This window comes from Dermacentor variabilis, chromosome 1, assembly GCF_050947875.1.
Source record: "Dermacentor variabilis isolate Ectoservices chromosome 1, ASM5094787v1, whole genome shotgun sequence".
Lineage (NCBI taxonomy): Eukaryota > Metazoa > Arthropoda > Arachnida > Ixodida > Ixodidae > Dermacentor > Dermacentor variabilis.
In genome coordinates, this window is record NC_134568.1 from 220346259 (window position 1) to 220359704 (window position 13446).

At 50.1% G+C, this 13446-nt stretch overlaps 1 protein-coding gene across 3 annotated transcripts in view; it reads left to right on the plus strand.

The window, feature by feature from the left end:
• Dip-B (Dipeptidase B) overlaps positions 1-13446 on the plus strand; it is a 62897-nt gene that overhangs the window by 19048 nt on the left and 30403 nt on the right. Inside the window, exon 1 of one of the 3 annotated variants that reach the window (XM_075669391.1) lies at positions 825-957. The exons of the other annotated variants lie outside the window; for them this stretch is intronic. The gene's annotated coding sequence lies outside the window, so the exon portion shown is untranslated. Of the gene's footprint in view, positions 1-824; positions 958-13446 lie in introns of those variants that run through there. 3 annotated transcript variants of the gene reach the window in all.

Here is a 13446-nt window from a genome sequence, read left to right on the forward strand (position 1 = left end):
ACACTAATATCTGTCGGGCAGTGCTTTCCTCTTTTCTAGAGCTAATGTAGAACAAGGTGACTGAAAATAATTGGCAGAAAGTTGTGGCATCAGAACGAACGAGGTGATAGAACATGGCCGTAACAATGCTCGTTCGAGCATGGCTCTAGCTGCGCGAAGCTGATAACAGCCATACTCTTGCTATCGGCTGCCGAAAACACTCAACGTTGACTTTTTCCTTGCCCTCACGTTGGCGTTCCCTCGCTGTTTGGCGTTGTGTAGAGATCAACGCCCCTGAATGCGAAATTAACTGAATTAGTGTCAAATCTGATGATGGTTATCTCGGAACAGTTGCACTCCGCGAGCAGCAAAGTTTTCTTCAAATACGATTGTCTTAACGTTTCGTATATACAAATATACCACAATCGTGATAGCAGAAAAGTTAACTATGAATTTTTGGTAATTATTCATTTGATGGCTCTAATTATTCGCGAAAATTGTGTCAGTCCAAGGCAGAAACCCCGTGTGCAAGCAAGATTTTGCGTCGCTAGCATAGCGTTTTTATTAAAACTAGTGTTAAAGTTTGAAGACCCTGTGCAGGGATTGCATTAGCGCAGTCCCACCAGGCCCTGTAGTACCGGGCGTGTCTTCCCACCTTTCCCCGTGTACTGCGAGGGAGCGGCTACACGGGGGCTCGACTGGCCGCACTGTTCTGGCGCGTACTTAGCCAAGGCAACAGTGCTGGCGCTTGCATTCCTCGGCGTGGGGGAGAGCGATATCGCGCGGAACGGCGATACCGTCGCGGGGGCGGGAACGGGTCGCCGACGTGGCGAGCAGCGCGCGCCTCGGGTCGCCCTTTGTTCCCCTCTGGCGGTTTATCTCTGGCCGTAGGTAAAGCATACACGAGGGCACGGGCTCATAAGTGAGCGCAGCACGCACAGTAGCGCACTCACGCAACGCCGCAAGCCACACATCGCGGTAAGTTGTGCATGCACTGTTCCGGAGTCAGCGCCGCCGGCGATGCCTCGGTCGCGTCACGTAGTCGCTTGCACGCGCCCCTCTGCTGCCGTATAGGACGCCGTTTTGTCCCTCGTGTTACGCGCACGCGGCCGAGCCGAAGGCCAGCGCCGAATCAAGGGAAAGTGCATCGCAATCCTGGCCGCCTGGCCGCGAGCGTTTATCGATCGAGGTGACCGAAATACGGAAAACGCCCACACGCGCGCGCATATTTGCAGTCACGTGCAGTTACAGACATTTTCACTGCCCACAGGCGGTGATGTGCGGAGGCACGCGACTTTTGGACTATGGCAGCTGCGTTGCGCGAACCTCGCGAACGGATTCGCTTCTCCCTGCCCGTGCCTCACGCAGTCAACGTGTTGATCAAGGCGCTGGTGCTCCAGCGCTTCTTCAAAGGATATGTATGTCAAAGCGCTTAGTCGGGGGGGGAGGCTGTCTGCCATGACCCCCGGTGACGTTGCACCGAGACGCAACGCAGTCGTCGTGTAATTATTTGTAAATGAAACTATACTCGCCTGCTACCCGCAGTGGTGGCTTAGCGGCTACATGGAGTTGCGCTGTTAAGCACGAGGTCGCGGGATCAAATCCCGGCCGCTGCGACCGCATTTCGACGTGGGCGAAATACAGAAACGCCCGTGTCCCGTGCGTTGGGGCACGTTAAAAACCCCAGGGGGTTAATCCGGAGTCCCCCACTTCGGCGTGCCTCACAATCAAATCGTGATTTTGGCACGTAAAACCTCATAATTCAATTACTCGCCTGCTACGCGTATATGGAATCCCCGAATGTCTTCTGTGAGCAAGCCTAATTGGTAGCGAAATGACCTGTATACCGATGCTGCGACGAACTACGATGAAAACCAACAAAAAAGACGCATACTCAAGGTACAAGGAGTACACAAGACTAAAGCTGTGTACCCCTTGCACGTGTATATATAAAACCAGCATTCGTACTGTGTATGCCTTGTATCTTGTGTATGCGTCTTTTTTGCTAGTTTTCGTCTTATAGTTGATCATGTACCAACTCGCTCAGCACTTAGCCTTAATGCGCCGCCGCGCTGCTTTCAATTGCCCCAGCGTCAGCAAAATTTGGAGCATTGTAGATAACCACGCGAGGGCAGTCGTCTTCGAAAACTTGTTGCTGGTTCCAGCGATGTACGCTCGAAGCGCATCAAGGGGGGGGGGGGGGGTGTCAGAGGTACGGATGCACTGGCAGCAGTGGCGCGAAATTAGGGACGAGCGTGTATGAAATTGTCGCAGCGCGGCGCGTTGCAGAACTCGAACCCTGCAGTTCCAGCTGGACCTTCTCTCACTTGACAGCGTCATATGGGTCCTCACATCGACATGTCTCGCTTGCGCACCTACTTACGAAAACTCTTCCTGACTTAAGGCTATAGGACACTGCACTGCGTATTTATAGCACTGGCGCGGTTGTGTTGCTTCCCATACACGTAGCGACAACTCAGCTGCTTTAGAATAACCTTACTGATACGAGAGTTCGTTGCTAATCTTAAAACGAAGCTCTTAATTAAGGGAACTTCCACGAGCAGCGTGCGGCGCCGTGCTCGGTATCAAATGTCAATCAAAGAATGGCCAGCATCGCAACCTTCGTCGGATGCTAGAATTTTCGCTTTGAAACGTAATTATCAGTGATTATAAAATTAAAGTTACCTCACTCGAATAAACAGCTTCTTGCGCGATTTGTTTAGCCAGTAATCCGTAATTTTGTTACCGGCTCCACGGTAGAGGTCAGCCGCCAGGAGTTCGTACGGCTGCGGCGATGAAAGCTGACGGCGACGCCCAGCAACACAGCCTGCAGTGTGGAAGCGGCAGGAGGCCCCGGCCGTTTGGCCAGGTCGTCGGCGAGAACGTGCAGGTGGCGTCGGTGATCACTAGGGACTAGAGTTACTGTATAGGCTACCTTTGGTAGCATATACAGTAACTCTACTAGGGACAGCCCGAAAACAGGCTCCTTGTACTTCCGACAAAGGTTGTGAGAACTCGCTTATGCAGCTTTCGCTGATTTTGATATATCAGTTACTCAGATTGACATACATTTGCGAAAGATTATTTTTAGGGCAATTTGCCATCGTTTTTTGGCCTTTAGATCTGGCTCGTACTGTGGGAACGTTGGATGAACGCGAATTGGCGTTGGATGAACGTTAATTCGCGGCGCCTGTACAAAATTTTTTTTTTCTTGTTTGAAAAGTCCACAAAGTTCTCCCCCTTCAAGACCAGACTAAACTATCCATATTTTATTAACTTTTTTGCATCACCAAAGTAAGTTCTACTCTTTCCGCGTGTAAAAAGAAAGGAAAGGAGCTCACAAGTACATGTATGTGTGGAAACTTTCAACCGCTGCATCACTGAACGCGCGATCTAGGTGTTTTCAATAACGCAGGGGTCCAGCTTCATTACTTCGTATACCGTAGGTTCTGTCCTAATCGGAGAGGCAGAATTTCGGGACGGTTACTTCTCCGTGCGCACGAAATTTTCGAGAACGTCTAAATTGCATTCACGCACTCTTGCTTCTTTTTTTTTTACTTTACTGGTGTATTCGTCGTAGTAAAGGCGCCGGTAAAAGGGCGACGCTTTCTGCGAACAACCTTGGCAGCATTCCGTTGTCAAATAACGCATCCTCTGTTCACCGGAAGAGCTTCCTGTTTGGCCATAGTTGGTGTTCCAGCGCTTGTTCTGTCTCCCTCTGCCTCTGAAAGTTCTTCGTATTTCTCCTAACCGGCAGAATGCGTTCACTAAAGTGCAGTGTCGGGCGTCTTGTATAAATATATAGTACTGTTCACTGTTTAGAGGTCAAACGTGGTGCTTTCACTGGACGGTGGAAATTCTGTGGCCTCGTATGGCGGGCGCGGGAATGTTACTCTTCCATTGGACGGGACACGTGTCACCCGCGATGCAAGTGTGCATATGGCAGAGTGGCTTTGATTGCCACTTCGGCAGCGCGCCAGCGCAGCCTTGGCACTTGGATCTCTCCATTGGCTGCGCAGGATGTTATACCGATGGCGCGAGCCGCCGTGACGCTGATGAGGCCACATCCAAAAGCAGGGCGGCTAGAATGTATCTATACAGCGTTGAATAGGCAGTATCTGCGGGATCCGCTGCGGCGCCGACGTTTCGCAATGTTCCGCGTCCATCGTGTTAGTTGCATGCAGCGTGCTGAAGGACGCGCGCCAAGGCGAAGTCTGTCGACTAGATTTTCATTTCGGAAACGCAGTAAAAGTGATATTAAACAGGATTATTCAGCTCAGCTGTATTGGCAAATTATGGTTAGCATAGCAAAGTTCAATTGCAAGGATGCTTAGGAAGTTTCAAGATACCGAGAAATGCAAGACGGGTGGCTTCCTACGCACCATGCAGCTTCCCGTGACGTTTTGGATTTTGATAGTGTCTTCTTGAAAACATTTAGCTGTTTATTGATGAAGAAGATTTACATCGCATTCTTAGCAGACCCGAGGCTTAACATAGCATGTTTAGAGAATATCTGCCTGGCCAGATACGCGAAATTGGCTTGAAGTTATCGACGTCACATTCACGTACCGATGAGTGCAGTCACGGCAACAAATTCAATAAACGGGAGAGTGGCTTTCATTTTTTTTCTCACAAGTTACCAGCATTTTTCTCCCAAATTAATAAAGATGGAGCCCAAGTAAAATACTTCAGCATTCTAATCTACTTAGTGTTGCTCTTTAGTGTCCACAGAGGTCGCCATGCAGACGCGTGGGCTTCCATCGCCACCAAACCTGCATTTCGAAAACGGTCATAACGTGCGCGTGAACGGCAACAAACGCGGCTCGATCCACTTGACAAGAAAGAAACAAAGATCTGTTCCAAGTGTAACACAAAGCATGTTGGTATGGACTAGCAAGGCGTGATCTTGGAACGAATGCTCCTTGTCTGAAAGGTTGCGAAGCTTTATTTTTGCTATATACTTGGCTTGTCCTTCTAACCAAACAGATACAACATCGCCTGGATAACAGACGTATTCCGCACTCCCACTGCGACCTTACTTGCGAAGGATAGTGCTATTTGCGCTTCCACGAAAGACATGCATTGAACAGAAAGCCAGGCGACGCCCGTGTTCCACAGTGGACTCATTTTGTCGAATAAGCTTTTTTTTTTCTGTGCTAAGAAATTTCTTTCGGTGTGTGTGTGTGTGTGTGTGTGTGTGTGTGTGTGTGTGTGTGTGTGTGTGTGTGTGTGTACACTGTATATTGACATCAGGAGTAGGCGCGTGCACCCACGTACCTATCCAGATGTGTATAGCTTGAACAAGAACAAGAAAAAAAAAAAACCTCGAACGTGGTACCGCTAAGTCTAAGTATGCGACAGCATACTGAGAACGTTAGGCACCTCTCTGGATCGGCCATCGATCCCTTGCATTTTGTGCTAGTTCGAAACCGCACTGCATTATACAGGGTGTCCCAACTATCATGCATCAAGATTTACAAATGTGCAAATGCGGCGTAGTTGGACAGAGCCAGGGTAATGTTTGCCGTCGCTTGGGGATACTCGGCATTACTGGCAAACAGCATTACCTTGGCTCTGTATGGCTACGTGGCATTTGCATATTTTTAAATCTTGGTGCATGATAGTTGGGGCACCGTGTATCTGACAGCATGAAGCCAGTGGGCACGGCAGGCGCATTGCTCTTTGTTCTCTATCGCACGAAAATGGCGCCGCAAGCTTGCCCTTCGGTATACCTTGCCCAAAAAACGTGAGGCCGCTGGTCGGAGTCTCCTCGAATTCGTTGACTTCTCGCAACTCCAACGACTTTGACGGCCCTTCGCTATATATGTTCACAGTAACGACCAACTATAACGGCTGTAACGTTCAGCTTGCTGTGCACCCTGTCGACTTTTCCCACTTTCCACTCCTAATTCTTACGAGCGGCATTGCTTAGGTGTCCTCGGTAAAGTATCTACAGTTAGGGACTGAAGTCCTCGTCATTGAGAGACGTCACTGAGACGCCACCTGCAACGTTCACTTTCACTGTCGGGAGTGGGAGCATTTCCATTGCATAGCTGCTACCTGCTTGAACAGTGATGTTTCATTCAGTTAATTTGTACATATATGCGTGCCAAGCGCGGCCTGCTTTGTGACAGTGACACGCGCCGAGCGAAAACTCGAAGAAACGGCACATACCGAAGCAATGTGTATCGTCTGTACGTGCCGGCAGTCGAAGCGTGGCACAGTGCGTCATTGTGAAACGAGGACAAAGAGGTGTTCTGGTATAGATTCAGAGCCAGTGAACCCCCGTCGTTATTGCCACCACTTTAATACCTAGCATTGAACGGTCGGTCATATATTTGTGCAACATTTGTGCGCTCGTGTTTCCCACGTGACGTCTAGCTAAATGAAAGCGTTTCCCCCCTGTGCTTTCATCGTTATCCATATGCAGTAATTTGAGCCTTCTGAACGTGAAGCGTACAGACGTCCTTGCAGGGAAAGATGCCGCCGTGAAATTTGGTCGTTGCCACGAGCGCGCGCGTACCTTGTGGAGAACAGGAGGGCAAAAGTGACGGCCCGCCGCGGTGGCTCAGTGGATAAGGCGTTGCACTACTGAGCTCGAAGTCGCGGGCTCGATCCCCGCCACGAAGGCCTCACTGCTAGGGGGCGGGATGCGAAAACGCTCGTGTACTATGCTTTGGGAGCACGTTAAGAACTCCAATGTGGTCAAGATTCATCCGGAGCCCTCCACTATGGCGTCCCTCATAAACCACTGTGCAGTTTCGGGACCGTTAAATCTATAGAGCTTATATAACTCTACTGTTGAACTCCAGAATTTAAAATTAACGAAGTCGAAGGTGTGTCCCTGCTCGCACCACAAATCAACAACGGTCCGCACTGAGACTGCTCCGACTGCGAACGAGATGCGAGTCCGCAAGGCAGACAAGAGGCGTGTCGTGCGGACACCGACCGACACGCAGCAGCCACGCGATGGGGTGCACGCCGACACCGGGCTTTCGACAGGCGCTGCAACGAGGAAGACGCCGTGTGACGGGGAAAGCGCTGCCTGCGCCGAGAACAGGATGTCTGACTCGCGCTCCCATGGGCGCACGTGCAGGAAGCGAGTGCGGGCCGATTTCGCGCCGTCATCCATGCTGCTGGAGCTGCAACCTCGCTCCGCATGCATGCCGGCCGAATGAGCTGCATTCATCTCCGCCGGACGCCAGATTTTCCCGCGAGCTTTTATGCGCGCTTCGTGTCGATCTACAAATCTTTTCCGCCGTCGCGAGGAGGAGCGCTCTTGCTTGTGCACAGAGGCAGGTTCTGGGTCGTCCCAGCCAGTATTCACGTGCCGTAATTCGAAATGGCGTTCGGAAAGAGGACAAGCGAGTTTCATTGCGCGTACCACGTAAGCCGAACAGCTATAGCTGTTGTATACATGCGCACCAGACTTGGTGTCAGAATTGACCTTTTTTTTTAGTTTTTCGTTCTTCCTTTCTTTCTTTCTTTCTTTCTTTCTTTCTTTCTTTTGTTTCGATTTTCTTTTTGTCATCTCTCATGGACGTGCTGTTCCAGATAAGTATGCCGCCGGGAAGAAAGTTCCGAAAGTAAAGCGGAGTCCTACCAGTAAAGTGCTGCAGTGTTTGAAATGCTAAAGAAGTCAGAATAACTGACACGCAGAGGTTCCATGCAGCCGCTCGCGCTGTCTTCATTGTATTGCCTTATGTCTTTTCGTTTTGTCAAAAATGCACACACGGCCTACCAAACATGTCAAGCTAGTTATGGCGGTGAAAAGAAATGGCGTGAAAGCCCGGGTAAACGTTTAAAATGTTCAAAAATGAAAGTGGCGTCGTATGCCGTGTTTCCCACATAGCTTGCGCCAAAATTTAATATGTAAACATACATTCAAGTGCCACGTAGCTGGACAGCACCGAGGTAATGTTGTTTGCCGCCGCTTGGAAGAAGTCAGAATATTATCTCTGTTATATATATAGCCTAATCACACAGTTATTAATTAATCAACTTATCGATTATTATATTCAGAGCAAAAGTGTCAGTGGTGGACTGTTCTGAAAAATCCAACTTTCTGTTGCTCAGCACGTGCTACATAATTGTTTTCTCCAAGCCTGAAAGAAAGCCTGCAAAACACAAAAAAGTGCCGCGCGACTAGTCGTGCGGCACTAATTAATAGTTATGTAGTTAGGCGAAATACAAAAGATAGTCTGACTTGCTCCAAGCAACGGCAAACATTACCTTGGTTCTGTCCAGCTACGTGACACTTGCATATTTCAAAGTTTTGGCACAAGTTACGTGAGACACATGGTATATAGCGCCCCGCACCGGTTTGGGGGCTTGGCCCTTGTGATTCGTCAACGCTTACGGAGGCCGTCATCTCTGGACACCGTGCTGGCACTGTACAGAACCGCTCGAGCCGCTCGAAGTCTGGCCCATTGCACACACGTGTGCAATGGGTCCTCAGATTGGTCGCATATTGCACACGTGTGCAATATGCGACCTCAGACCTTGTTCTCGAATGATGCAGAATACATTTATCTCAAAGACAGATGTTCAAGCTGAACCCTCTGTGTGGCATGGCTCGGCGTGTCCGCCTGTAATATACCAATGTTACTTGCTTGCTGATACGTGAACAGATAAGAAAGAAAGAAAAAGAAATGTGGGTAAAGCAAGCAAGTAAACAAACAAACAAACAAAAGATGGGGGATGGGGTGCATCGTTGAGTCATTTAATTTCAGTCGTTCATTTCGTGACGTCATGCTATTCAGCAAAGGAGAATTGTCTTTCGTGAAGCGGGGGTAGGGAGGGGGGGCGAATATCGACCTGACTCAATATGTGCCTTCGCCGCGTGCGCGTTGTTCAGTTTATACATCCAGTGTGTGATTACTGAAAACAGCGCCAGTATTTATCATACAGTAATTCCAAATCGGCCTTCATTGACACGTAATTGATGTGCAGCTGCAGTCGGTAACGTCCTCGCCTTCAGGTACGCATAGGCTCGGAGGCTTCCCTGCACTCATGATCATCAGTCACGATGCCCCCTTGCGATGCACGTCTTGACTTCTTTTCGTCATGAATATTTTATTTTTGCCCGTGTCTTTCTGGGACGCATATTACATCATAGTATTCTGTCGAGACGACATTATAAAGGTCCAACCAACATCAGTGCCATCTTAACTCTCGCTTCTTTTGCAGCTGCATCCATTGTTTCCCCTTCTTGCGATTTTGTTCATCATCTCATTTAAAGGAATCCTGTCGTGCCTTTAAATGTTTGGAAGTCACGCCGCGTCCTGCTGGCTTGTTCTCTTTGCGTGCGCTGCTTCGTCTTTTATGTCCACGAGGAACGCTCTTCTGAGGACACCACTGACCAGCGAGCCTCAGTACAGTCGCAGTGCCTCCGCTTCGTATTGTAGTCGGCGTTGTCTCCCTGTACATGGGTCGTTACAAATACATAAATTTGTAGCGACCGTCCCAGCGGTTTCCCCATAGTTAAACCGTTGGGAGGTGCACATTTTACATGCCGTGTTGCTTAGAAAGTTTTGTAAACAATTTTCGTGCAGTTTGCTTTTGTATGTTTTCTGCTATAAGAATGATCACATCACGAGCGGATTCGCCATCGTCTGCGGTGCGCGGCGTCTCGGGCAGTACGTAGAGTGTGCCTCGTGTCTTTCTCCAGCTATTGTTTCAAGGTGGCGCGAGCACCGCGGTTATCTTAACAGCACAGTGAAAGGTTGCATCATGCTTTTGATGCCGTCATATATGTGCCCTCATATGCACCCAGGTCCAGGCCACAGAACACCTACAACCAGTGTCCAGGCCTCGACTTTTGTGCTGAAAAAAAAAAAAAAGTCAACACCTTTCACTATAGCAACATGCTCCATACATACCGCACGTATGACTAGTTTTCGCGCCGCCTCGGCATGACTGTCTTGATGCTCCCATTAATCGTTGTCTTAAAGCATGTCGGCGGGCTTTAATATGAGCGGTGAACCTGTTCACATCCAATGTTAGCGAGCTTCGGTAAGAGGTAATGTGTTGCAGACAACTACATCAGATCTTTCTGAATGTGCTGTACTACTTTGGAGGCTGCACTTGTGCCCTACAGAATGAATGTTTAGCAACTTGCATACTTATCTTAACCAGTGTTTGGATCGCACCGCTGGTACGATCTGTTGGGAACTCGGCGCTGACGCCCGTGGTTGTACCTGGGTCGCAAGCCCCAAGGGTAGCGTTGGCCTGGCGGCCTGGGGTACAACTGGAAGCATCCGAAGGTCCCGGCAAAGCATGAGTCGACTGGTAACAACAAAACAACTTGTTTATTTTAACATCGCAAAGAGTTGGCGGTCAGGTTGACCGAAGTAGAGAGACGGGAGAGCACTTTACTCAACAGAAGAAATCGGAGCCCTCCTTTTTGGCGTCCGGGGGCAGCTGTTTTTATACTCTCGCAGTTGAGGGCAAGAAGGAACCCCTCAAAAGACGAGCACGTGAATGTACAATGGGCTAATGGTGACGCACACTGTCGAAGCGCTGCCGTAGCACCATGTCGAGCACGATCTCGTAGCACCCTGTCGTAGCGCTGCCGTAGCACCATGTCGAGCACGATCTCGTAGCACCCTGTCGTAGCGCTGCCGGTCGGGCACAATGACTGTAATGATAGGATGATCCCTGCTTTCGCTTCGCCTCGTTCGGGCACAATGACTGGAATGAGAGGGTGATCCTTTGCGGTCGCATCGCCGCAGTCGCGCCTGGAAACACCTGCCGATGAGCGTTGCGGCGACGACGATCGGGCCAAAATGTCTGCCGCCCCGCCGCAGTCGCGCCGGCAAAACCACGTGTCGCAGGCGAAACGCAACAGACCGCCCCGCCGGGGGAAGGAGATCCCGATGGACAGGGGACTGCATCCGCTGTCCGGAGGGATGTCGCTCGATGATGCTCATAACCGAAGTCGGGCGTCCCTCGACGTTTCTTGAGCGCAGTGCACAGAGAAGGCCTCGTTCTCTCGTTCAGGTTCGCACGGGACACTGCAAAGTGACTTCGGGAGAGTTCACATTTTTGTTCTCGTTCCCGGCAAGCGTTAGAACTACGCTGAAACTCAACCGCTCAGTCAGCAAGCACGGCACAACCCTCACTAAGCCCTGCCAGGCTCTTTCCCCTTTTTATACCACTGCCTAGTTCCCTACAGTAGTCTAGCATCACTCAGAACGCGTCCACAAATTGAAAAATTGCACTAGAAAGCATATCATCACTTTGAAACACTAAACAAAAGCAATATGTTAAAAAAAAATCCGGCCTCAGGAAGAAAAACATCAGTAACAAACAATTTTGAGGCTGATTCCTACGTTAGGGGCTTCGACTTAAGCCATCGGCGTTACCGTTGAGACTCCCCTTTTTGTAACGCACCTCAAAGGAATATTGTTGTAAAGCGAGGCTCCAGCGCAGGAGGCGGCCATTTTTGGGAGAGATGGTCTGCAGCCATTGGAGAGGGCAGTGATCCGTCTCAATGATAAACCTCGAGCCGGCTAGATAGCATGACAATTTCTGAACGGCCCACACGAGACACGCACACTCTTTCTCGGTGGCGCTATACGCCTGCTCACGACTGGTCAGCTTACGACTAGCATACAGGACGGGGTGTTCTACTTCTCCATTTTCCCGTTGGCACAGTACAACGCCCATGCCTCGCTCACTAGCATCGCACTGAACAATGAACCCTTTTGTATAGTCTGGCGATCGTAGCACAGGCTGGCTTGTTAGGGCACTCTTTAGGGCGCTAAAAGCTCTTTCCTTTGTCTCGTCCCAGACGACTGTTTGATGCTCTGTCTTTCTTAGAGCATCCGTCAGGGGAGCCGCGATATCAGAGTACCTAGGGATGTACCTCTGATAGTAGCCGGCGACACCCAAGAACGACCGAATATCGGTCTTGGTGCGCGGTTGCGGAAAGTCTCGCACAGCGGCCACTTTTATTTCAGAGGGGCGGCGACGACCCTGACCAATCACGTGACCGAGGTAGACAACCTCGGCCTGTGCTAACTGGCACTTAGGAGCCTTTACTGTCAAGCCTGCTTCGCGCAGGCGGGTTAGCACTGCCCGCAAGTGTGTCATATGCTCAGACCAGGATGCGGAGAATATCGCTACGTCGTCTAGATACGGTAAAGCGAATTCTTGCTGTCCCCGCAACACTTTATCCATGAGACTTGAAAAACAGTATGGCGCGTTCTTCAAACCAAAACTCAACACTTTAGGACGGAATGTTCCCATTGGTGAAATGAACGCCGCATACCTACTAGCCTCTTCTGTAAGTGGAACCTGCCAATAACCCCTGACAAGATCTAGGGTGGAAATAAACTGAGCGCTACTAACTTTCTCAAGGCGCTCCTCGATGTTAGGGATCGGATAAATTTGATCCTTAGTGATGGAATTAAGCCTGCGGTAGTCGACGCAAGGACGAGGTTCCTTGCCCGGTACCTCAACTAAAATCAAAGGGGAGGTATAATCACTCTCACCTGCCTCAATAACACCGAGCTGTAGCATTTTCTTTACCTCAGCCTCCATAATATCGCTCTGGCGGGGTGACACCCGATACGCCTTGGATCGTACTGGCTCTGGGGAGGTAAGTTCTATATCATGAGTAAGTACCGAAGTCCTACCAGGCCTCTCAGAGAACAGACCTTGAAACTCTTGTAATAGCTGGTGTAGTTCGGTTTTCTGCTCAGGCGACAGCGGTGCTTTACTGATAAGGTCACTAATGACTTGACCGGTGTCTTCCCTGTTCGTCACTGAGCCTAGTCCCGGAAGCTCGACCGGAAGCTCTTCAGGAACGTTTACCATCATGCACACCACTGCTTCCCTTTGTCTATAAGGTTTGAGCAGATTACAGTGGTAAACTTGCTGTGCTTTCCGCTTTCCTGGCAGACTTACCACGTAGTTAACGTCCGACAGTTTCTGAACAATTCGTGCTGGGCCCTCCCACTGCACGTCTAGTTTGTTGTTTAGCGATGTGCGCAATATCATGACCTCATCGCCCACCTCAAAACGACGGGCCCTGGCTGTCCGATCATAATAAACCTTGGCCCTCTGCTGGGCCTTTGTCATTGCTTCACCTGACAACTCCTGTGCCCTTCTTAAGCGTTCGAGGAGCTTAAGCACGTACTCCACCACGACTGGGTCGTCGCCCCTACCTTCCCACGATTCTCGAAGCATGCGAAGCGGAGATCGAAGCGAGCGACCGTACACCAGTTCAGCTGGCGAAAACCCCGTAGCCGCATGCGGCGCGGTCCTTAAAGCAAATATCACCCCAGGCAGACACAGCTCCCAGTCAGTTCGATGTTCAAAACACAACGCTCTCAACACGCGCTTCATGACGGAGTGGAGCTTCTCAACGGAATTCGACTGTGGGTGGTACACTGAGCTGTGTAACAGCTTTACCCCACACCTTTCGAGAAAAGTTGTCGTCAAAGCGCTAGTAAACACTGT